The 23,603-nt window shown below is 36.7% G+C and overlaps 1 protein-coding gene across 1 annotated transcript in view; it reads right to left on the bottom strand.

Annotated features, from left to right (window-relative positions):
* LOC149175203 (proteasome subunit alpha type-5) overlaps positions 1 to 23,603 on the bottom strand; it is a 67,295-nt gene that overhangs the window by 14,207 nt on the left and 29,485 nt on the right. The window lies entirely within an intron of this gene.

Below are 23,603 nucleotides of genomic sequence, written 5' to 3'. Positions count from 1 at the left end.
CCACTATGGATGCATGAAGAATGAATCGTTTATTTTATTAAGCTACATGCTAATGGGCCCAACTCCACAAACAAGGACACCCACTAGTCAAGGCTCCTCTTTACATGTAAACACATCACAACATGAGAGAGAAATGATGGACCTTTTAGGATGTAGACATTTCATTACCATAGACTCATTAAATACATGATAAATCAAACAATGGAGCACAATTCAACAATGAGCAACATGCACTCTACATTTCTTTTCATACTTAATCTTTAGTTTACATTCATGGAACAACATTTGATAACATAAAGCATCTAAATGCTTGTGCATAAGTATCACTTTACAAATGACCAAATCAAGTCAAACACACTATATCTCTTCAAAACAAGTTCATTCATAGAGTTAGTACATTCTAATAGTCATTCCACGATATTTTCTTAGTGTTAGAACAAAGAGTAGCATAATATTATAAAGTCACATGTCACATTAATAAATAAAGTTAAGATATGTAAATTGCTAGTTAGATTATAGTTGTGTCTTAACACATTGCTAGTTGATTGTGGCACAAGGTAGCATTAACACAAGCATGGCCAACAATTGTCGATACATTAACACATGCATGGCCAATGATTCTAGCACAAGGCAATCATTCACAAGTAACGAAGGCAACCCACACTAAAAATAATATAAAAATCAAAGTGAGAGAGATGTGTCATAAAATATGGGAACAAGTTTGAAAATTATGGAAAACACATAAATATTTGTATTCAAGGTTTATTCCACAACACAGTGCAGGAATTTCTCTCAAGGCAAATAGAGTGGCTACGAAAAGGCAACGATCAACAAGGCTATGAAAAGGCAATGATCTACTATAAGACACTCATGATTAAGTATCATGACAAACATGGGAAGGAAATTATCTACAAGAAATTTTGAGAGGGAAAGCAACCACAAAGAACAAATAACATTGATCTGTGGCGAAAACGAACACCACAAAATTGTAGGAAGAATAAATGTCATTGAAGTGATGTCAATTACCATGTTGTGTCCTTTAGAATATTTGTGGATCTTAAGTACCACATATGTTGGTCTTCTTCATTACAAATCAATCATCATTGTCTCATCTACACTTATTAATAATTACTTTTGTACTTTAGACCATATGCGTCTTTTTCCTATGAATACTTGTGACTTTATATGGCTATTGCAAGGTATATCACTAGTGGTGTCACAATTACTATAATTATCTTCCATTTGTGGAAAATAGAATTCCATGGCCTACAATTGTTCTCTTCAGATGGTAAACACCTTTTCATTTCAAAATCAAATATCTAAGTTATCAAGATTCAGATATGGATTCAAATATAAATATACAAGATTTTTTAAAAGCAAGGATCCAACTACTATAGGGAAACAACAAGAATAATTATAATTTTTAAAAAATAACAAATTATATAAATATTAAATATTTTAAATATATAACTTAAGTTATATTTAAATTTTAATTAGATACATACTTACATAATAATTACAATAATAACTTGGATATATACTTGAATATATTAATAATAACAACATTATAAGCTATACATAGATGATGATAATAATAATATATACTCAACAACACGAGGGTATTGGTATGTCTAGTTGCCTTGCAAATTAACAAATGATAAATTAATCTACCAAGACTATAAGAGTTAATATGAGCCTACACTCCGAGGGGCATTTATTCTTCTCAGAGGAAGCACAAGAATGCTTCTCCACCTAGATAGGATATGAGGCAATACAAATTCTCCATGTGGACAAGATGATATGAGGTGATACAAATTCTCCATGCAAACAATGGGGTATGAGGCAATACGAATTCTCCATGTAGACAGTAGGGCATCAGGTAGTGTGAATTCTTTATGTAGATGACAAGATATGAGGTGGTGCAAGTTCTCCATGTAGGCAATGTATGAGGCAACACAAACAAAATATTGTGATATATCCTAAAGGGGATAGGTTTCATGCTTGTGGGATCCATTTCAAAGCAAATCTTGGACAAGTACAAGCAAATCCAAATATGATCCACAGAACCCCGGATCCATACCCTAAGGTCAACAAATCGAATAACTTAGTCAAATATGCAAGGCAGCAGAAAATAATTGCTAAGAAAGAACACTTATCTTAAAAAGATTCCATTGTTGCCATAAAGTTGCATTCAATCCAATGTTCTAATACTCAAACAACTCAAACTCGAACTTGTGTCGAATTGACCCCCTACTAAACCAACTCGGTCTTCAAAACAATTTGAGGGGCTACTTTGGTATCGAACCAATCCAACTTGACCAAGACAAGCCAAGTCGACTTGTCACAATCCCATGGTCACAAGCCAAGTCACTTTTTTAAATATTAAAACATAATACATAATCTCACTCACCCTAAACCATATAACCTATTTATGAAGAGACCACCCCCCACCAAACCGACCCTCAATTTGCCTCACACCTCTGTCATTGAACATTCAGGAGCATTTGGAGTTTTAGGAGTAGCATCGATCATGATTTTGATGCAAATGACAATAACTTGGGGTGGATTGATTTGGATGTGGATCCACTAGTAGTAAGTGACATAGTTGTAGATCCAGACATAGCAGGCAATGGCACTACCTAACATAGTCATGCAGCTTGTGCTTCTACTAATACTATTACCGCAATTGCAAATGTCCTTAAGGAGTTCAAGGAATCCTACGACTGAAAGCTAGATGATGATGCCAAGTATAACATTTCGACAAGCAATGATGAGTTTGAGGATTGATCATGTTGATCAATGATATGAAGCAGGCCAATAGTTTATAGCATATTGTTTTTTGGACTCTAGAGGTCATTTAGAGCCTCATTGATTATGTATTTTGTTTCAAATATGTATTGCACTCAATGTCATTTTGATATATTCACCCTTACATGGTATATACATGAGAATATTTTGCATATTTTGTCTGTATTGGTTTGGAATTTTTAAAATATATTTTTCCATTTAGATTTTGATATTTTATTTATTTTTCGAGTAAACCAAGTCATTAAATTTAGATTGGTTCGAGTCATGGTTGAGTTCAAGTTGAAGTCGAAGTCGAAGTTTGACCCTTGGTCCAATCTGATTTCGGGTTGTAAAACATTGGTTTGAGAAAGATACATTAAAAGGAATCAATGTTCATGTGATTGACTTAGTCTACAATGTACATAGATAATCCCAAAAATGATATCTCATCTGCCATGATAGCTTCCATGATTCATTGCGGAAGAAGGCATTCAAGCTGAAAAAGAAAAAGTAAATGAAAACATGGTAAAATAAAAATAGAACAGTTCCTAGTAGTAGTCGTAGTCGCACAAACCCATGACCAATCATCAAAGCAGAGGCACCAAACAAGAAAAACTAATACTTGTGACTTGTAGGATAAAAATATAAAGTCACTTGTGGGGAAATATCCAAAACCTACCATAGACATGTTTCACTTCACTAAGGGCATCACATTTGTAACTTCTTGACGTTGTTGCCCCCACAATGTCTTCACCCTACTTTGTCATAAAAAATAATTTGCCAAGGAATTAAAAAAGTAATATATATATATATATATATATATAGACATGCTTCACTTCACTAAGGGCATCACATATGTAACTTCTTGACATTATTGCCCCCACAATGTCGTCAACCTACTTTGTCATAAAAAAATTAATTTGCCTAGGAATTAATATATATATATATATACACATATAGACATGATTCACTTCACTAAGGACGTCACATCTATAACTTCTTGACATTGTTGCCCCCACAGTGTCATCACCCTACTTTGTCATAAATATCTATATATATATATAGATATATAGATATATATAGATATAGATATAGATGTGATGCCCAAGAAGTTATAGATGTGACGCCCTTAGTGAAGTGAAGCATGTCTTTGGTTGGTGTTGGATATTTTTATATTATTTCAAATTTCTACAATGTTCCACAATATGTGCCCCCCACACATTTCCCACACTTCGGGGAAGGCAGACGCCTAAGGATACGCTTCCCCACATCCCCTTTTGGAGGAAATGAATGGGAAAACGTTTCCCTAAAAGGGGTGTTGAAGAATCTAAGGCATGGAGTTAATGAGATTCTTCCTTATAACTATTTGTGAGGTCTTTTAATTTTTCTTCTTAGCATAATCTTCACTTGTTCTTATTAGAATGTGTCTTCTTATATTCATCAAATAGTTACCAAAAAACAAAGAGACAAGAACACAAGATTTTGGCTTTCTGCCAGGGCCAAAACCTCTCCCTCTTGGAGAGGAAAACCCGCACAAAATTCTTCTTATAGAGATTCCAATTGATGAATACCAAGACCATGACCCTTGACCTATTATGCCATTCCAAGACCAAGACATCAACCCTCTTTGTTGTCATTGTTGCGGTCATCATTATGCTGCACCATTGAAGCCATCTGATATCTTCATTCTTGTTGCATCATGACTATTCCTTCATCGAGCTTTTCAACATCACAATGGGATCTTCATATGAATGAGGGTTGCACTGAGATCACTATTGTATCATAGTTACACCATTGATATATTCATTGGAATACCACCAAGATCATGATTGCATCATGACTGTGTATGTCGAGACAAGATTATTCTTCCAACGTGTATTGCACTGTGCTTCGTCACCGAGACTATAACTATTCTCTCCTTGCACCGAATTATGCAACTATGTCGAGACTGTATAGTTGTGACCTTTTAACTAGGTCGAGACTTCAAAGATGTCACTGCAATACCCATCTGAAACTATAGTAGTCTTCCTTCATACGAATTGTTGAACTATTGCCCTTATCCGAGGTTCCTGTACCACTGTACCTTGTCCGAGATTCTGGGCTTCTTGCACCCATCCGAAATTACAGAGGCTTGTCTAAATTCTTTGTCTTTCTGTGGTGACTTCAGCTGCGTATATATAGTAGTTATGTCTCTGTATTTGATCTGACATGTCAGTGTGAAGTGTTGTGTCTTCTTTTGTGAGCCGACTTGACATTTTTATCTGTGATATATAACGTTTAGCTTGTTGCCTTCTTCAAGAGGGTTGTGATCGTCTTTGGAGGGCTTATAGACTTGTATATATTACACATATGCTCAAGAAGAGCTCTTTACACGTCTTTGACTCTTTGACTTTCCTAGATCTATGGAATGAGTTAGTGAAGCACCACCCGTTTTAAACCCGCGAGTCTATGGCTGGGTTGGGTCACTTGCATAGAACCCGCGGTTTAGACCCGGACTCGACGGGTTTTCCATAAGACCTGGCTACCCGCATCAAACCCGCGGGTAGCCCATTAGACCCCTATCGAACCCATCTAGGACCCGTCGGGCATGAAAACTCACAAATTGTCCAAAATTTTGATTTTTTTTTCTTTTTTGGAGATGAGGTGGAGGGAAAGGGAAATTGGCGGGAAAAAATGTTTTATAAGCACCCTCTCTCCCTTCAATTTCTCATTCACTTGTCATTTGAGTGTTTGGCTAATTTGTGTGAGTGTTGAGAGTGAAGCTAAAGGAGCCTGAAGGAGTTGTTGGAGGCTAAAGGAGGCTAAAGGAGGCTTCATCGGATCAGAGTAAGCTTTAGGTAGGCTTCATGAACCTAGTTAGAATGTTTTCCATGTATTCATTATTATTTTTTTTATGTTTGCAAATTTAAACAAAGAATAAACAAACAAACAAACAAACAAAATTAAGTTTGGGCTACCTGTGGTTGAGTTTCTCACAAACACAGGGTCGTTGTGTGGCTGAGAAACTCAGCCACAAAACCAAAAAAATTGCAAATTAACAAAAAAAAAAATTCTTCTAGATTTTGTCACCTTGCCACCAAAGGGTTTTAGACAATCTCGTGATCCGGCATGGCCACATGGTCAACGAATCATTGTCGGTAATGACCACAATATCAAGAGAAATTATTGTGATGCCACAAAGCATGCAAGCATAAACAGGCTGAAATACCACCTAGCCAGAATTCCTGGGAATGGTGTGGGATGTTGTCCAAGTTGCCCTGATGAAGTCACTACTGAAATGGTAGCCGCTTTGGAATCCATTAAAGAAGCAAGTTCTAAGAGGGCAAGAAGAATGGATGAGATTGTTGGGATAGGTAGATCTTCATCTCAAAGTGAAACACGGTTTCAAAGTCCAGGTATTGGTAACTCCTCTTCAAGTGTTGTGGCAAATAAGAGTATAACCTCTTCTTTCTTTAGTCCTCGTACAATTCCAGGATCTCAACCAACCTTGGATAGTTTCAATGAAAAGAAGAGGGAGGAGGCAGATATGGCAGTGAGGAGGTTTTGGTACCATAATAGTCTTTCATTCAACTATGCAAAATCTTATTTTTATCAGCCCATGGTGGATGTCACTGCAAGTGTTGGCCCTGGATACAAAGCCCCATCTTATAATGCACTTAGGGAGAAAGAGCTAGATGAGGAGCTTGAGTGTGTCAAGGAACAATCGGGGAGCATTAAAAGCTCATGGAAATTTACAGGTTGTACAATTATGTCTGATGGGTGGACAAATCAGAGGGGTAGAACAATAATAAATTTTGTTCTAGCTTTCCCTAAAGGAACCATGTTCCTAAAATCCATTGATGCATCTGCAAATGTAAAAGATGCACATTTAATTTTTTCATTGTTGGTTGATGTGGTGGAGGAAGTTAGGGTTGCAAATGTTGTCCAAGTAATCACGGACAAAGCAGCAAATTATGTGGCAGCTAGAAGGTTGCTTTGTGCCAAATATCCCACCATTTTTTGGACTCCATGCACTGCCCATTGCATAGACTTGATGATAGAGGACATTGGGAAGTTGGAGTGGGTGCAAGAATGCAAGCATATTACCAAGTATATTTATAATCATGCTTGGGTGTTGAACCTTATGAGGGAATTCACACAGGGTGAGCTTAGTCGCCCAACTGTCATATGGTTTGCTTACAAACTTTCTTTCCCTCCGAATCCTTTTGTATGAGTACCAAGTTTTGAGAAGAATGTTTTGTAGCCAGCAATGGGTATTTTGGAAAGATAGCACAAAACCAAAAGCAATGTCTATGAAAACATCTGTCTTTGTTGATAATTTGTGGGACAAAGTCACTGAGATTGTCAGCTTCACTGAGCCCCTTTGTGAAAGTCTTGAGATTGATGGATGGAGAGAAACTTGCAATGGGATATGTTTATGAGCACATGGACAGGGCCAAAGAGGCTATCAAGACTTTCTATAAGGGAAATGAATCTAAATATCACCCTATATGGCAAATTGTTGATTCCAGATGGGACAGACAACTACATTCACCATTGCTTGCAACAGGAGCATATCTCAATCCGAGCTTATTCTATAATGAGGGGTCTAGCATTCAAAGAGATCCCAAGGTCATGAGAGGTGTCATGATATGCATTGAAAAGATGTTCCCGGATCAAGATATTCGGGACAAAATCAACATACAACGAGATATGTACAAGAAAGCATCTAGCATGTTTGGATTCAGCTCAAACCAATGTCTCAAGGTCATGAAAATGCCTTGTAAGTGCAAATTGTTAGAACTTAGCTTGTAATTTTGCTAGTTCTCTTTTATATGTTTGGCATTGCAAATTGATAACCTTTGTTGTTATTTTTTCACAGCTCATTGGTGGATAGATTGTGGCACTGAGGCACCACAATTACAAGAATTCACCATCAAAGTTCTAAGTCAAGCCTACAATGCTTCTTCTTGTGAGCACGATTGGTCAGTGTTTGAGCACATCCACAACAAAAAGAGAAACGGGTTGGAGCATGAGAGGTTGGAGAAGTTGGTTTTCATCTACTACAACCTTCGAATGCTCACAAAACAAGTGCGACCAAAGGATACAGGTCCAATTTTATTGGATACTATTGATTTAGAGTCTGATTGGGTTGTGGAAGAGGAAGCCCTTGATTTGAGTTGGCTTGATGAAGAGACTGAGGATCTCTCTAGTTTGCCATCTCAAATGGAGACTCCAAATACACCTGCCTCACAAGTGCTTCAGCCTTCCAATGTTACCACTACCTCCATGAGGGCTTATTTTAGGCGTGGTCATCCATGAGTGATGAGCCTCAAGATTGTTATGAGACAATCATTTATCATTTATGGCATATGTATTTGAATTTTGAACTTGCTGACGTTTTATTTTAATTATGGAATCATGAGTCCTTTTCTTATTCAATATCTAAATGTTTTGCTTACAAAAATCGAATATGTTATGTTGTACTTTTATAGATATGAGATGATGTTATGAATTATCGCATATATTATGGTTTTTATAACTTATTAGGATTGGAATTGTCATTAGTTTCTTTTTTGTTCTTAAAATTTACCATATTTTAAGTTTTTTTGTATTTTGATGAGTCTTATACGAGTCTTATAAGGGTCGTTCCCGAGTCTTATACGAGTCGATGTCGTGACGAGTCATGCAACATTGGAATGAGCAAGAAACTCATTCTTATAATTCACAAAAATAATATTTCTTTTCTTTACAAGTACAAAGATCAAAATTACATGTATAAATACCGAACCTAGTTACATTTTCTTCAACAAGGGGAACATCTAGGTGGCCCCCTCCCTTAGAAGGGGGACTATTGGGCATTCCCTTCTAGATTTTTTGTACAATGATCCATGAAAATAGATCAAAAAGAGGAGATAGAGCTTTGAAGTGTCCATGACTTTGGTAATTAATGGTAATATTAAAGTAAAAGTGACATTCTCCTTTATCTTGCCTTTTCTACCCTTTTGCTAAAAAACTAACATTACCATTATTGTTTCGAGATGTTTGAGAGTGATTCCAACCTCATCAGAATTCATATGGATAAACTAAAATTTCATATCCCATTCTGAGTTCAGCAGGCTTGATAGTTTTCAGGATTTCAGGATTAGCAGGATTATAGCATTTCTACTAGATTGCACAATGATGAATTTGCATGGGATGAGTTGGTATTGTTGAGATTTTATCCTTATTATTTGTATATTTTATAATTTTAGAGATGGGGACGCCTATGCTAGGGATTCCAGCATACCCCCCTCCCCCCCTTGAATTTTCCTAAATTTTGGGGTGCTCCCACATGTCCCCCTTGTGTGTCTCCAAGCTCCCGCACTCCCCCATCCTTGAAACTTGGTGGAGCATAGGATTTTTATGTATATAACCTGTCTCAAGCTGACAAGCATGTATTTTGTAAATGGGATTCAGTCATTTATGTGACATATAATATAGGGAAATACTGAAGGACAGATTTATGATCATTCCATAGGCAAAATTTTGGGCAACTTTTGATATGCCTTCTAGACCTTGTATGGTGGCAAATTCCAAAATGTAACTATTTTTTTCTCAAAAAAAGAAATGATAATTGCAGATACAATTGCACAACTTAAGGGTTGCAAGTGTAAAACATTGGAAGCTACAAAAGGATCATAACTAATTCCCCTAGACCAACATTACAAGTGAAATTCAAAAGTTGCTTCTGGCCACTGCAAATTGCAACTGTGTAACAAAAAATAGTCAAATAGTTCGTGGATAATATATATTAATATTACTAGTCTATCCTAAAGTACAGAACTTAAGATTAAATAAAACTTAATATGTATAACATGAAGTTATTAAAACTTTATATAAACTATCACATTATATATAACTTTATGGCATTATTTAAGGTGTATGGTTTAGTTTTAAATCTTACATTTTAAAAAAATGGTATGGGAAACTCTAAATTTTTCAATTTAATTTACAAAGGTTACAATTACAAGGGATATTGTCACTGAACAAAGATAATAAATAGAATTGTTTGACAGAAGCAGACAAAGGATTCCAATAAAGTGAAAGAAGAATTTTCTTACAATGCTTTTGTAAAAAAAGTACGTTTTATTAAAAATTAATGGGGTTACTAGGGGTGGGTGATGAAAATGTGGCGAGTAAAGGTCTTCTGGCTTGTGCCTTAGCCAATGAAGACCTCAAATTGTCCTATCAGTATGAGCGCAAGCTCAAGAGTTAGACTTCAGTTAGGATGAGTTATTTCCAGTTTACTGGAATAATCATCAAGTTAGCATGCATAGAGTTGGAGCTTCGGTTAAGTGGAGTCTTCATCAATTTGACTAAAGAACGAGGTGGCAGTTACAAGTTCAGTTAGAGCGAGTTAGTCTTCAGTCTTGATTGAAGGAAGGACGAGTTAAGAACTCTAGTGTTGATTGGAGAGAGAGAGAGTGTCACTCTCAGTTAACTCGTTAAACAGAACTTGAGTTCTAAATTTGAACCGGGTCTCCTTGCATGCTCGAATTGGGCCTATAAAGAGGAGAATGAAGGCACAGGAAATCATAGTTTTTTGCACAAGGTTTGTGTGACAAGATAGCTCACGAGTTTGTGAGAGGAGCCTTGATTGTGGAGAGCGAAGAGATTGCGTCCTAAGTTTTAAGAGAATAAAAGTGTGCTATAACTTAGGAGGTTAGTTGTGCGTAGTGAATAGGAGCTGGGTCCTCAAGAATAGGAGGCAGAAAGTGCGCTAGAAAATAGGACCTGAAGTGCATTAGGAAATAGGGGATTTGCGCAAGGGAATAGGGCTGCCAAGTGCGCAAGGAAGGAGGAGCAGGATCTCGAGCAGGTTTTGCAGAGCAAGTCAAGGAGGCAGTAGACGAACAGTTGTGTGCTAGAGGGCTGAGATCAAGCAGTAATCAAGGCAAGCTGAGATCTATTGTATCAGCTGAGATTTGTGAGAAGCAGAACGCTTTATCAAGAGAGACATTGTTTTGAATAGATTTGATTGCTCCAGAACAATCAATAAAATACCACATCAAGCAAGCAGATTTTCCCTATTGGGCTTCCTAAGAAAAATAAACTGTGTCAATTTGTGTGATGTCTTTTTATTTGTGTTTATATTCCATTGCTTATGAATTGTTAAGAGACTCTGTATCTTGGTGAGGGTAGACTAGTTTTTGGATTCGAGTTATTCATCTAAGTAGTTGCAGAGTTTCGTTGAAATTTAACAGTGGGAAGTGTAAGGGGGGGTCCTCATGATCCCAGAGGAAACAATCTTTTTTATTAAGCCTGGGGGCTTAGGAATGTCTCGAATACCTTAGTTAAGGCTTATTTGCTGTGGGGTGGACTCTCTATCACCATGGATGAAGGTTTTAAGTCTAATATTTTTTGGTGACTCAATGTTGATAATCAAAAGCAGTGATTGCTCTAGCCAATCCATGGAGAACAAGTTAAAACAATAACCTTTCGAATCAATCAACTCTTAGCTCATTTCAACCAAATCCTATTCTACCATATCAAGAGTATTGATGTTTGTATCATCGGAAGGTCTTCTGCATAGGCTAAGTGTCTAGCATGCAAGAGAGAGTCCTCTTTAAGAACTTGTTAGAAAGGAGCAAGTATTATGATTTTTTTCCTAAGTTTTAACTTGGGAAAAAGCACATTAAATAATTTATTAATTAATGTTGGTTTTTGGGCTAAAGTTTCTAAGAATAAATAATCTAATTATTTAAGTGACTTAGATCTAAACTCCATCGTTGATCTATGAGGGTTAGGATTTAATCCTAGCCCTTTATCACTTTGGAGATTAGAGATTTGGCTCAATAGTATAACAAGAACCCAAAAGAGAGGATGAAGACACACATTGCATTTTGAGGAAGCACTTTTCTCATGAGTGAGATGCTCGAGTGACTGAGGAGAAAGAGGAAAGGGTGCAAATACCAATGTGGAAAAAGTCGAAGTCGGGATTAATTCGGCAACGGCCCAAAAGTTGAAAAACTCGTCAAAGTCTGGATTTTTTTGAAAAAGTCGGCAAAAAGTCGGCAAAATTGAAAAAACCCAAAGTTATTCATTTTATTTTTTATTTTTTAACATCTAGAGTATCCACAACATCAAATAAATGCATTTCCACATAAACATGTAAAGAAAGCTAATATATAATATGTATATTAAGTCTAATGCTACATCACATATCAAAATAGTGAATCAACTCCTGAATTTTGGGTCCTGTCTGAGTCTCAACTCTCAAGAGTCAAAATATCAACAAAAAATATAATAAATGTATATCATGAGTCATCTAAAAGTCATCAAGTAATCAGTCACTGAGATCCTCTTCCCCTTTTAATTTTTGTTTCCGCTAATTGTATTAAGAAATAAGTCATGCATTTATTCAGTGGATTGTAATCTGCTTGGGTAATAAGGTGTCAGGTGGTAGGTCCAATGAAAACTAACAGTGAGTATCATAGTAGATGTGAAAATTAACACTTGGTGACTCCAAGCTACTTATTTTCTGAGAAAACAGTAGATGTCAGATTACTAACCTAGCCTTGGCATCTATTATTCAAAAACTCTTGGAGGTAAAATCCACTTCTGATACATAACCTTTGCCCACATTTACAGGGAGTTCACCACTAAAGAAGATTCCCTTTCAAAACGTGCTCTCATTGCAGGAAGGATCTTTGTTGTCACAAGATTTCGCAGGTACTTTGTTCCTGTCTGAAAAATGGGTTCTTTTTTGAGGCACTGGTTTTGTTTTTTTTGGACAGGTTGTTGCTATTTGATCTTCATGACCTCCTCTTTGTTGTTTCTTCTGGAAGCATTCAAAAACTGTAACAATCTTTTTGATGGTGTGGGGTTCTTTCTATGGAACACTGTTGTATGCCTGTCCTTTTGGTACTTTTGTAATATTTTGAAGGGGCAGTGGCTGTTAGAGTCTGGATCACTGAAAGCCTGGAGGCTTAGCCAATGTATACTTTGCTTTCTAACTAGAAATATGAAGTATAAAGATTTGTTTTTCCTTGGAAAACAAAAACATATCTTAACCTCAAAACTAACAGATTACAAATGAGGCTGCTATGCTCGCAAGAAGTATGACAAACAATACAATGCAATAACTTGAAAATACATGGATGGAAGCTTCAATTTACATTTTTTTTCACCTTTGCGGCCTCTTTATCCGCGGCCTGGGAAGGGAGGCAGACTTTTTGGGTCGACTCCCGATTAAATCGGGAGTATAAGGAAAAAATCGAGATTTTTTCCTTTGTGAAAAAGTCGCCAAAAAGTCTGGGGATTAAATCGTTTAGTTCAAAAAATCGCGTTTTTAGGATTAAATCGGGATTTTTTCCAGACTTTTTCCACACTGGCAAATACAATATTCAAGCGCCCATAGGTTGACAAGTCAAGTTGTAGCAGGCAGATAGAGACACACTGAGTTATAGAAGGCAGGACGAGAGGGTTGAGAGTGATCTGCAGGTAGGCTGAGAGAGCTATGAAGTGATCTGCAGCCAGCCCGATTGGGCTGAAGCCTGAGAGTGATCTGCAGGCAGGCCAAGAGGATTGAGAAGTGATCTGCGGGCAGGAAGAGTGTATGTTATGTAGAGGAGAAATAACTGCTGAGAAGGTCCAAGTTCCAGCAGGATGTGGATGTGTCATGTTGAGGAAGAGGTTGTAACAGCTGAGGCCGAGTTCTCGCGGGTCACCCCAGTTGCTATAGGGGTGCTAAAACTATGCAAGTCGAATTTTTTAAGGGAGCCAAATGTTAATTTCTGTAGCTGCAGGAGGTCTTCTTCAAGTTTTGTGTCTTAGCATGGAGAATACTTCGATTTCCCTCTCTTGTTGCTAGCATGCAAGGTGTCATTAATTTTCTTATTTCTTTCCAAAGTTTAACTTAGGAAAAGTTCAACAATTATTTATTGAGAACTATTAGGCCCAAGTCTAATGATACGTAGATTACTTTATTTAAGTGGCTTAGGCAATATAATCTCAACCATTGATCTCAAGTGATCTTAGGATTTAGTCCTAGCCATTGATCACTTAGGAGATTAGGGTTAGGGATTTGGCCTAATGAAATCATTAAATAGACCCAATCATGAGGTGAAAGACGTCATTATTTCGGTTGAGCACTTGAGTGAGAGATTTTCCCAAGAGGTTGGCTCGACTTCAATAAGGAGAGAGAGAGGAATTTAGAGGGTTGAGTTGGAGAGAGAGGGAGTCCGCGACAATAAGGACTAGGTTGGTTTGTTGGCCACGGTTCACACGTGCAGCAGTACAGGGAGGCCGCAACTGACACGAGCAGCTAAGACAAGTCATACAACAATGCAGGGGCTAAGTTTGGACAACAAGCCGAATTTCCTTGCAAGCTGAAAGTTTCTAAGTGGATTTGTTTTCCTCGGGAATCAAATTGAAATTTTAAAGTTTGATCATTAAGTTTTCCATCTTAATAGTATTTGAAGACTAACCTTATGCTGACATCGATTTATTTTATAAATGAGGCAAGGATTGCCCAAGAAAATGTGCAAGATGCAGCCAAGCCCTAAACCATCACACCTAGACTTCAACCACACCTCATGAACTGTAAGTCTCAGGGTTTGCTCAAGCACTGGACATTGGTTTGTGAGGGGAGATGCCACAAAGGAAATCATAGTCACGGGTAAAAAGGGGAAGCAAAATTGCGACACTTGGACATTGAGGGATTGTACCTGGTCCAAAATAAAAATTAAATGTTTATCATTCAAACTCGTTGACACCCAAGACAGCGACAAAAGCACTCCGGAGAAATGAGAATGATTTTCAAAAAGCTTTGGATGAATTAACAGATCCCACATCCAATTCTACTCTAAAGAGGGTAATCTTGAGTCCAGATGAAGAAAGAGGAAAAAATCACTTTGACAAGAAGATATTGCAGATATGATGTCGATGGATTTCATGTGGAAACGGGGCACAATTGCGACCACATGTTTTGGTCAAATTTTGCGGAGCCAAGGGGCACCAAAGCTAGCTTTTCGAGCCTCAACCCAACCGCCAAACCATCAGGAAATTATTTAAATAATCAATGGATTTCAAAAAGGACCGTGGAACCATTCCAAATTAAGTTGTGGGTTCCACTATAGCTATCCCAACCAAAGCATTAGAGCTAGTTAACATGGGCATAAAATTAAAATCTACCTTTGTTCTTAAATTTGTGGGGGACCTTTAAATCATCAGTGTACATGTGGCAAAGCCACTTTAACTTTTTAAATTATTTTATTTTCTAGAATTAGCTAGACTTGGTATTTTTAAACTAAGTCCTCTATAAAATTAATAATATTTTTATTTTAAAGGAGTTAAATCTTCCTCCTATAATGAGAGGTGCTTTCCTTATTTGTAATCATGGTTGGAGAGTGGGAGTATCCCTCTCCCTGGGGACTAATAAAAAAATTCTTTGGTTTATGGGTGTTGATTTTTCGGGTTGATTTTCTATGCCTCTTCTTCTTAGTTTTTTTTTTTTTTTTAACCACATGGTGAATCGGTAACTGCCAGTCCTAATCTATGGGAGACCCAGGATCAATCCTCATAGCTGCCTCTATAACACTAGGAGTACATCCAACTACCTGCAAGTCGATATACTAAGATCCTATGATTTTAGCAAGAGCTAGACTCACGTGCTACCAAGACGGGATTGGGGAATCTGCCCCTTTAGCTATCACCACAGCAAGCCAGTGTACTCAATGAGATTTGAACTACGGTCTCCCAAGCTTCGCCCAAGTAGACTTACCGTCAAACCACACATCACTGTACTAAATGTAGTTTTTTTTTTTTGGTAGGTAGGCGCCCATGGGGGATTTGAACCAGTGACCTATCGCAAGGAGTGCCTTAACAATGCACCCATTCACCGTCAATCCAAAGCCCAGTTATTGCCTATTATTTGTGCTTTAATTAGGTCAATTTTGTAGGGATAGACTGGTGATCACAAAATTGCTTTATCGATCCAATGAGTAACACAATCATCGGTAAGGGGAGGTCTAGGCTTCTACGATCTTCATCTCACCCTTAGTTCTCACCAAAAATACACATTTTCAAGTGTTGGACAATCCCTTTTAGGGGGAATCTTCAACCGAATTTGTGGGATATTGGTGACAATTGTTAGTATAGTGGTTGGGGCATCTGAGATGAGCAGGTCCTGCTAGTGAAGTTATGTTCCTGTGGGTTATCATAGACTTGATTGAGTGGGAGAATTTCACCCCCACCCATTTGGTTCTATAGGAATAGCTGACAAAGAGGGGGCTGTGATCCCAACCCCGCCTATTTCCCTTGAATGTTGGCACTAATCTTCATATCTTTCCATCACTCTCATTCCCTTCCTTTTCCTTCCATCACTCTCAATTCCTTTCTTTTTTCAAAAAACCATTTCAATCCCTAGGGTTGTTTGTGATATCACCTTGCTCCATATTGTTTAAGCCCTAGTAATCCTAATAGGGGAGTCCTCCTCAAAGCCCAAGGAGAGTCGATCAAAAGATAGGAAAGGTAGGTTGTTAAAGTAACATTGGGTGACCTACCCAAGTGCCACTCAGATTATGTAGCGTGGTTTGGAGCTACTAATCCATGCTAAATCAACAATCACATCAATATTCAGTTGGCCAATCAATTACAGTTCCTCGAGCCAAGCATAATTGAAAACCCAAAGAAGCTAAATGGAAGGAGCATAATTGAAAACACTAGACAGCTAAATGTCTATGATGACTGCAAACTTGTGGTGAAATGGCTCATCGAGAAGAAAAGACTAAAATATGGAATTACATGAATGTTTACTTCAAGCTGAAGACATGGAGGAAAGTTTCTCTTCCATCACCTTCAACCAAATCTTCTAAGAGTTCACTCAAGAAGTGAACAGACTATCCAAACAAGCCTACAGCAAGGACTATGGGTCTTTGATTGTTCATGTATATCACGAAAAGCAAGAGGTGATCCTCCCTACAAGGTCTATCAATATATACCTTCCAAATGCTTTGGGCATATCTAGATACCATGCCTTTGGTTTCCCTGTTAAAGGATAGATCCTTATGGATGATTTTAGTTGATGAAGTATAGAACTTTTTATTTTAGTTGAATCTTCTATGATTATTAGATTACAATTCTCCCTTTGAAGAACTTATGCAATGTAAACCTTTTATTTATATAATGGAAAAGTTCACAATTTTTTTCAATGGAAAAAATTCGGTAGCTTACTTTTTAATCAGGAATTAAATATATTTATCAATTTAGCATAATACAAAGAAGAAAACATTGTGTGATCTTACAATGAAGAAAACATTGTGTGACCTTACAATGAAGTCATTCACGAAAGATGTCTCATCAAATGATATATACAATCTACTAGATTTCCTCATTCAAAACAATCGACAATCAAAATATAAATAAAGGCACAACCACAAGCAAAAGTTGTAAAACTTTAAAAATGCTTGTCAATAAAATATTTAAAAAAAAAATTATCATCTAAAAAGCCAAAACGGTACCTTGCTCATAGAAGTTACATGATTAAAATGATGGAAAAGAATGTTTTAAAAAATCTAAGCACAAATTGTCAACAAAGATGCATCAACTCAATTCAATTGAAAAATTCAATGACCACCACTGTCAAAATCATCAATTGACAAATCAAAATGAGTATTTAATGAATATATCAATTCACAACTTAAATTAATCAGTTAAATTGTAAAATCAAGATCAAAAAAGAAAAACACTTTACAAGGGAACCTCACCTTCTTCCCAAGCAGGGGTCATTGCATTGATCAATGAACTTACCAACAACAACATTACTTTGAACAAAGATATCATTATTTACATTGCAAATAATCAAAATTTTGATACAACTACTTTCAAAGGCATACTTGAAGTTCCAATCTAGAATCCCATCAAAAATAATTTGGGTAGAAGTCAACTTGGGATGGATTAATGATTCTAAAACATATCAATGAACTTACCAACAACAACATTACTTTGAACAAAGATATCATTATTTACATTGCAAATAATCAAAATTTTGATACAACTACTTTCAAAGGCATACTTGAAGTTCCAATCTAGAATCCCATCAAAAATAATTTGGGTAAAAGTCAACTTGGGATGGATTAATGATTCTACAACATATCAATGAACTTACCAACAACAACATTACTTTGAACAAAGATATCATTATTTACATTGCAAATAATCAAAATTTTGATACAACTACTTTCAAAGGCATACTTGAAGTTCCAATCTATAATCCCATCAAAAATCATTTGGGTAAAAGTCAACTTGGGATGGATTAATGATTCTACAACATATCAATGAACTTACCAACAACAACATTACTTTGAACAAAGATATCATTATTTACATTGCAAATAATCAAAATTTTGATACAACTACTTTCAAAGGCATACTTGAAGTTCCAATCTCGAATCCCATCAAAAATAATTTGGGTAAAAGTTAACTTGGGATGGATTAGTGATTCTACAACATATCAATATTTCTTGAAGCTTCAAGGATTTTTCTCTCTTGCTTCCTCATGTTCTTCAAGGATGAAGCCTTCATAGATGGAATGGCATGTAATTTACCTAAATTATATTATTTATATTTACATTGATGATGCAAGGTTGTGTCACTTAGCATATTTGTCTCTTTGGTACTGGATATGTAAATTTTCTTAACTACATATCAAAGATCTTTGTGTCATTCACATTTGTTAATCATTATTTATGTCCTTCTGGACAATATGGCATGTCCATGTGGGTTGTGTGTCATCACATTTGTTAATCATTATTTATGTCCTTCTGGACAATATGGCATGTCCATGTGGGTTGTGTGTCATCCTTGTGCTATGATGCAATGCATAAGTGGCTGCATCATATCCCTAGTAGTAAGCTACTAGGTAGATGGCCCTACCCCTAAAGGAAAACATGTAATGTCAAGTGGTTCAACAAACCATGTATCAAAGATTAACCATCTCATTGGGAGTTGTAATCTCTTGTATGGAAAGGACATCAAAGGTGCAATAGATTTGATAAGAAAAAGATAAGACAATTACATTAATATCTAACGAATGACCATTAAAGTAGGTCAATGAGACTACAAAGTATAACCAGCATGAACACGTTGTGGGGGTGCAAGCGCAACTCCTAGAAAATGTCTAAAATAATATAAAGAAAGAAAGCTACATAAGTATAACATCAGAACATATGTATAAAACCGTGAGAAAGGTACAGTGTTACAAAATACCAAGTCGTTGATTGGATTGGTAATCAAGCCATCAATCTTCAATCAAGCTTTCCATTAGAAATGGAGGGATTAAGAGCATCAAAGATAATCAACCAAAAGGTCTTTTCCACTTGTTTGATCCTTCACAAGAAACCTACATCAATCATTAGAAGTTTCGCGTTTATTTGTCGTTGAATGCTTCTTGGAGAGTTTGAATCCCTCTATTGCAACTCTTTGTGTCACATGAAACCACTCTTACAACCCAACCCAATTGCAAATCATGAGGACTCCATATCATTGGCATTGATATAGTATTCACCAGTGCTTAATTTCTTCTCGCTTGTGATCATGGCTCTCCTTGTAGCAAAGCCTATCAAGTCAAGTGTACAAGGAAAGAGAAGATGAAGGTAGAAATAGCTTAAAGAACTCCTAGTGATATAGTGGATGAGCAAACACTAGAAACCAAAATTAGTGTATGTTCCAAAGGTTCATATGATGGCAAGTGGTCATATTAGATTTGTATTCAAGATAATGATGGATGTGGATCAGAACCAGTGGTATCTAGTTTTGAGAAAAATCCCTTAAGATTCATATTTAACCCATAAAGAGTTAAAGCAAATACGGCCATTGTTCTGTCACGTTGCCTTATCACCCCTTGGCATTGTGGGAAAAAAGTTTTTTGGGTCGTAAGTAATACGTTAGGTTAGTATATTACAATGGATGTGAAAAAGAACATGGAAGCTCATCAATGATTGTGGCTAAAATATACAAAGAATTAAATCTAGGGGATGATCCCCTCGATAGATTGAGATTATAGCAAGGTTTATTCAATACAAACTGGTCCTAAAGTACCTAAACATGCAATGTTTGAAGAACCTAGATCATTTAAAAAATGCTTGTACAAAGATGGGAGACAATAACTTGATAGATAACATAACCCAAATGATAAGCCATTCCAAATATGGCAACAAGTCCTTAAGAAGCTTTGATGAGAGGCCAAATCAATTTCAAGACCTTGGTCCTTCCAACAAGGGAGAACCTTCAATCCCACACCCCACTCCCAACAAGGAGACAAGGAGAAGATGGAAGAGGCAAACACTAGAATACTTCACAAGGAGATATACAAGGTTGGAAAAAAAAAGCAATGTCTATTATCACATGGAATCAATAGTTTGCAGTTTGTGTTAGATATGGTACTTGGACAAAAACAGAGCAAGATAGAGAAAACAGCCATAAACCACTCTTACCTATACCCAAACTCCTTTTAAGATGGAAACAATAACCTAGCAAAACCTTTCAATGAAGAGGAAAATCCGATAGAGGCATCCAAGAATAGTGAAGGAGCAAGGCCCATCCCTATTGAATTTATCTATGAACGTTTCGAATTGAAGAAGGCAGCAAGGTGCAACAAGAAGATCAAAAAGCATACATACATATAGTAAAAGAAGAGAAAAGGCCTCCTGAAATGAAATACCAAAGAATAGGACAACTTTAAATAAGAAGGAACACTCTTACCCAAGGAATAATGAAAGATGCCTCCTAAGTTCAAGGAAACAAAACAAGGTTAGTGACACTAAAAAGGGTGGCAAAGGGAGTTTAAAAACTAGTATTGGAGCTATCATCCAAAAATGTCACTTATGCAAGTAGCTAAGGAATAAGAAAAAGGTAGAGGTAAATAAGAGGGGCATAGAACCATAAAAGGGGCCCTTATAGTAGTGATGGACTCTCAAAGGGAGTAATGATTTGTCTCTCCATCAATACAAGGGGTTCAAGGTCACCTCCAAAACAAAAATCCCTAAAGAAAACAATCAACAAATATAATCTAGATTTCTCTTTGTACAAGAGACTATGTTATAATGTGAAGATGTAGTGGAACCATTCTAGAGTCTAAACAATTTTGTTGCAAGCAGCGCTAAAGAGACACCATGTAGATTGGCAATGCAACAGAGATAATCATGCAAGCTAAAAGGATGTTTTCTTCGGTTCTACAACAAATTGCACCTTTTATGTGATGGATATGAATAATGACAGATTCTGTCATTTTTTGTGGGCCATGCCATAATAGAAAAGATTGCTAGCTTGAAACCATAAATGAGTCGCCTCCTTCACAAATCACATAGTTGGAGGGGATTAAACTTGGCACTAAATAGGAAGAAGAGGGAGAAGAGGGAAAACCTAATACCTTGGTTGGATTCTTCCAACATTATTTTGAAGAGAAGGCCCTAGGGGATGTAAAATCCCTAAACCTCAAACCTACCTAGAGGAGTAAAAGTACAGGAAATGCAATAGCTAGCCCTTGCTGAAACACTATAGATTTCTTGTTTCAAATAGTGTCCTCAATGGGGAGATTCAAAGCTTGGGGTGGGGTTGAGGGACTTCATACCACTTCCCCATTCTTCACTAACTAGAAAAAAATGCAACAAAAAAAGAACCCAACTCTTCTTGGCTCCAAAATGAAGAATTTAAAAATTTGATAGCCAATGAATGGGATCCATACACTCCAAACTCAGATGAATATACCAAGACAACATTTTTTGACAATCTAAGAGGATCAAATCCATCACAAAAAACTAGATTAAATCACAAAATAACTCAAAATCAAAGAAACATGATAGAGTAGAAGGCAAGGAAGAAATGGACCAATTAGAAGGTGAGAGATGCAAATTGATAATATGGGACGAAGCCTTATGGAAACACAAGAGAAAGGTCATATGGTTAAAAATTCTTCGACAAGTATGCTGAAAACAAAAAAGTATGTAAGACCATCTGGCAAGTAGAAAACAAGAATGGAAATGTACATACTAGGTTTATTGGGACTGAAAACATTAAAATGGAGCACTACAAAGGCACCTTCCAAGACCCAAGTAAGCAAAACATTAGGGAGATTCCTTTAACTCTCTCCAAATTCAAAAGGCTAATCATTGAAATGCCAAAAGAACCACTCTTGGCCCTTGTTCAGGATGAAGAACTAAAAGGGACCTTGGCTTCTAAAAAAATGAAAAACCCCTTGAGCCAAATGGCTTGCAAGCGGAGTTTTACAAGAGTTTTTATGATGGAATAGCAACAAACTTGCTAAGAGTGGTACAAGAATCTTGAAAAAATGGTGATACTTATGGGCATGGCCCTATTAACTATACCTCCATAAACATTGTCTCTAAAAAGGAAAACTCGTTATCCCTTAACTCATATAAGCTCATCTCCTTTCCAATTTCTTTAACAAAATCATAGCCAAGGTCACCACATGAAGGCTCAAACATACCTTATGAAAGGTCATACTTGGAGATTTGTTTGGATTCCTAGAAGGCAAACAACTTTTTGATGCTACAAGGGTTGTCGAAGAAGCACCACACTCTATCAAAAAGAATATGTTACCATCCCTTGTGATTAAACTAGACCTATCAAATGCTTATGATAGGGTTTGCTAGACTTTCTTAAGGTTAGTAATGCTCGCAGCTCAACATAGGTCAAGATATCAATATAGTCAACTAGATTGAGGAATGCTACACCTCAAGTTTATTTGCTTCCTAATTATGTTCCCTGTATATGTGATGGAAGTGAATAGACTGGGATCTAGATTACAATTAGGCTACATGTTGAAGACTTCCATATAAGCCTAAACTCCTGTGCTCCCTAGTTCTTGTCATCCAATCAACAACTATCTTGGAGTCACCATAAATGTCTATGCCCCAAATCCCTTCCTCCAAAGCATTGGCCATCAATAAGTTGGTTGCCTTTACATCTACAGAGTTGTTTTTTCCTAGACCCAATTGGCACTCAAATGATATCTCATGATGATCTAAGATGTGGAGGATGCCCCCTACACACCACTCCCTGTTGGGTTTTAATCAACAGCTCCATAAAAGAACCCACAAGGGGTAGACCTATTGCACTATTCTAGATCTCCTACCACCTTTGCACTATTCTTAATTTTTAACCTCCATTTCCAATATATACACTTCTTGATGCAAGGTGTGGACCACTAGATGAAACAAATAACCATGTACTTGGTCAACAAAGGAGGCAATTTCCCTCCAGAAGCAAATTCAATGTCACAATCAACATCAAGTAACAATTTCCCCACATTTAAAGATAAAGGATAATTTATGTTTAAGCAATCATATCGATGGGATACTTTGTTAGTCATATCATTTTTATAAGTCACATAATAGTATTTAATGTTGCATTATTACTATTCTATGTTAGAAAATACACATCATATTTGTTGCCTTCTATCCCATATGTATGTTAGTTTCTTTGTTATTAATTTTAACATAGTCCTAGAAAAGAGGCATCATATATAATGCCTTCAGTGGCGTATGTGCATTATTATTTACCTTGCTAATTTAATGTAGTTTGTTTATTGACTCTTCAATTATGAAGAGGTTGATCCACAAATGTAAGCCTCTTATGTCATGAACAAATGTCTCATGATTTATCTCCTAAATTCATCTCTAAATGAGGGACTTATAGCCCATTCGCTTCACCGACATGGATCTTGTACATAAGCTAAAGTCTTATCTTTGTATGATGTTGGGTTCTTTGCCTCCATAATTGATTCCAAGGCCTCTATTTTAGATGCACTTCTAAGTGCACTACTCTACAACACT

Source organism: Pinus tabuliformis, chromosome 4_1, assembly GCF_031772625.1.
Source record: "Pinus tabuliformis cultivar Carrire ecotype Pingquan chromosome 4_1, CPIR1, whole genome shotgun sequence".
Taxonomy (NCBI): domain Eukaryota; kingdom Viridiplantae; phylum Streptophyta; class Pinopsida; order Pinales; family Pinaceae; genus Pinus; species Pinus tabuliformis.
The sequence above is the reverse complement of the archived record's forward strand: the minus strand, read 5'-3'. Positions and strand labels throughout refer to the sequence as shown.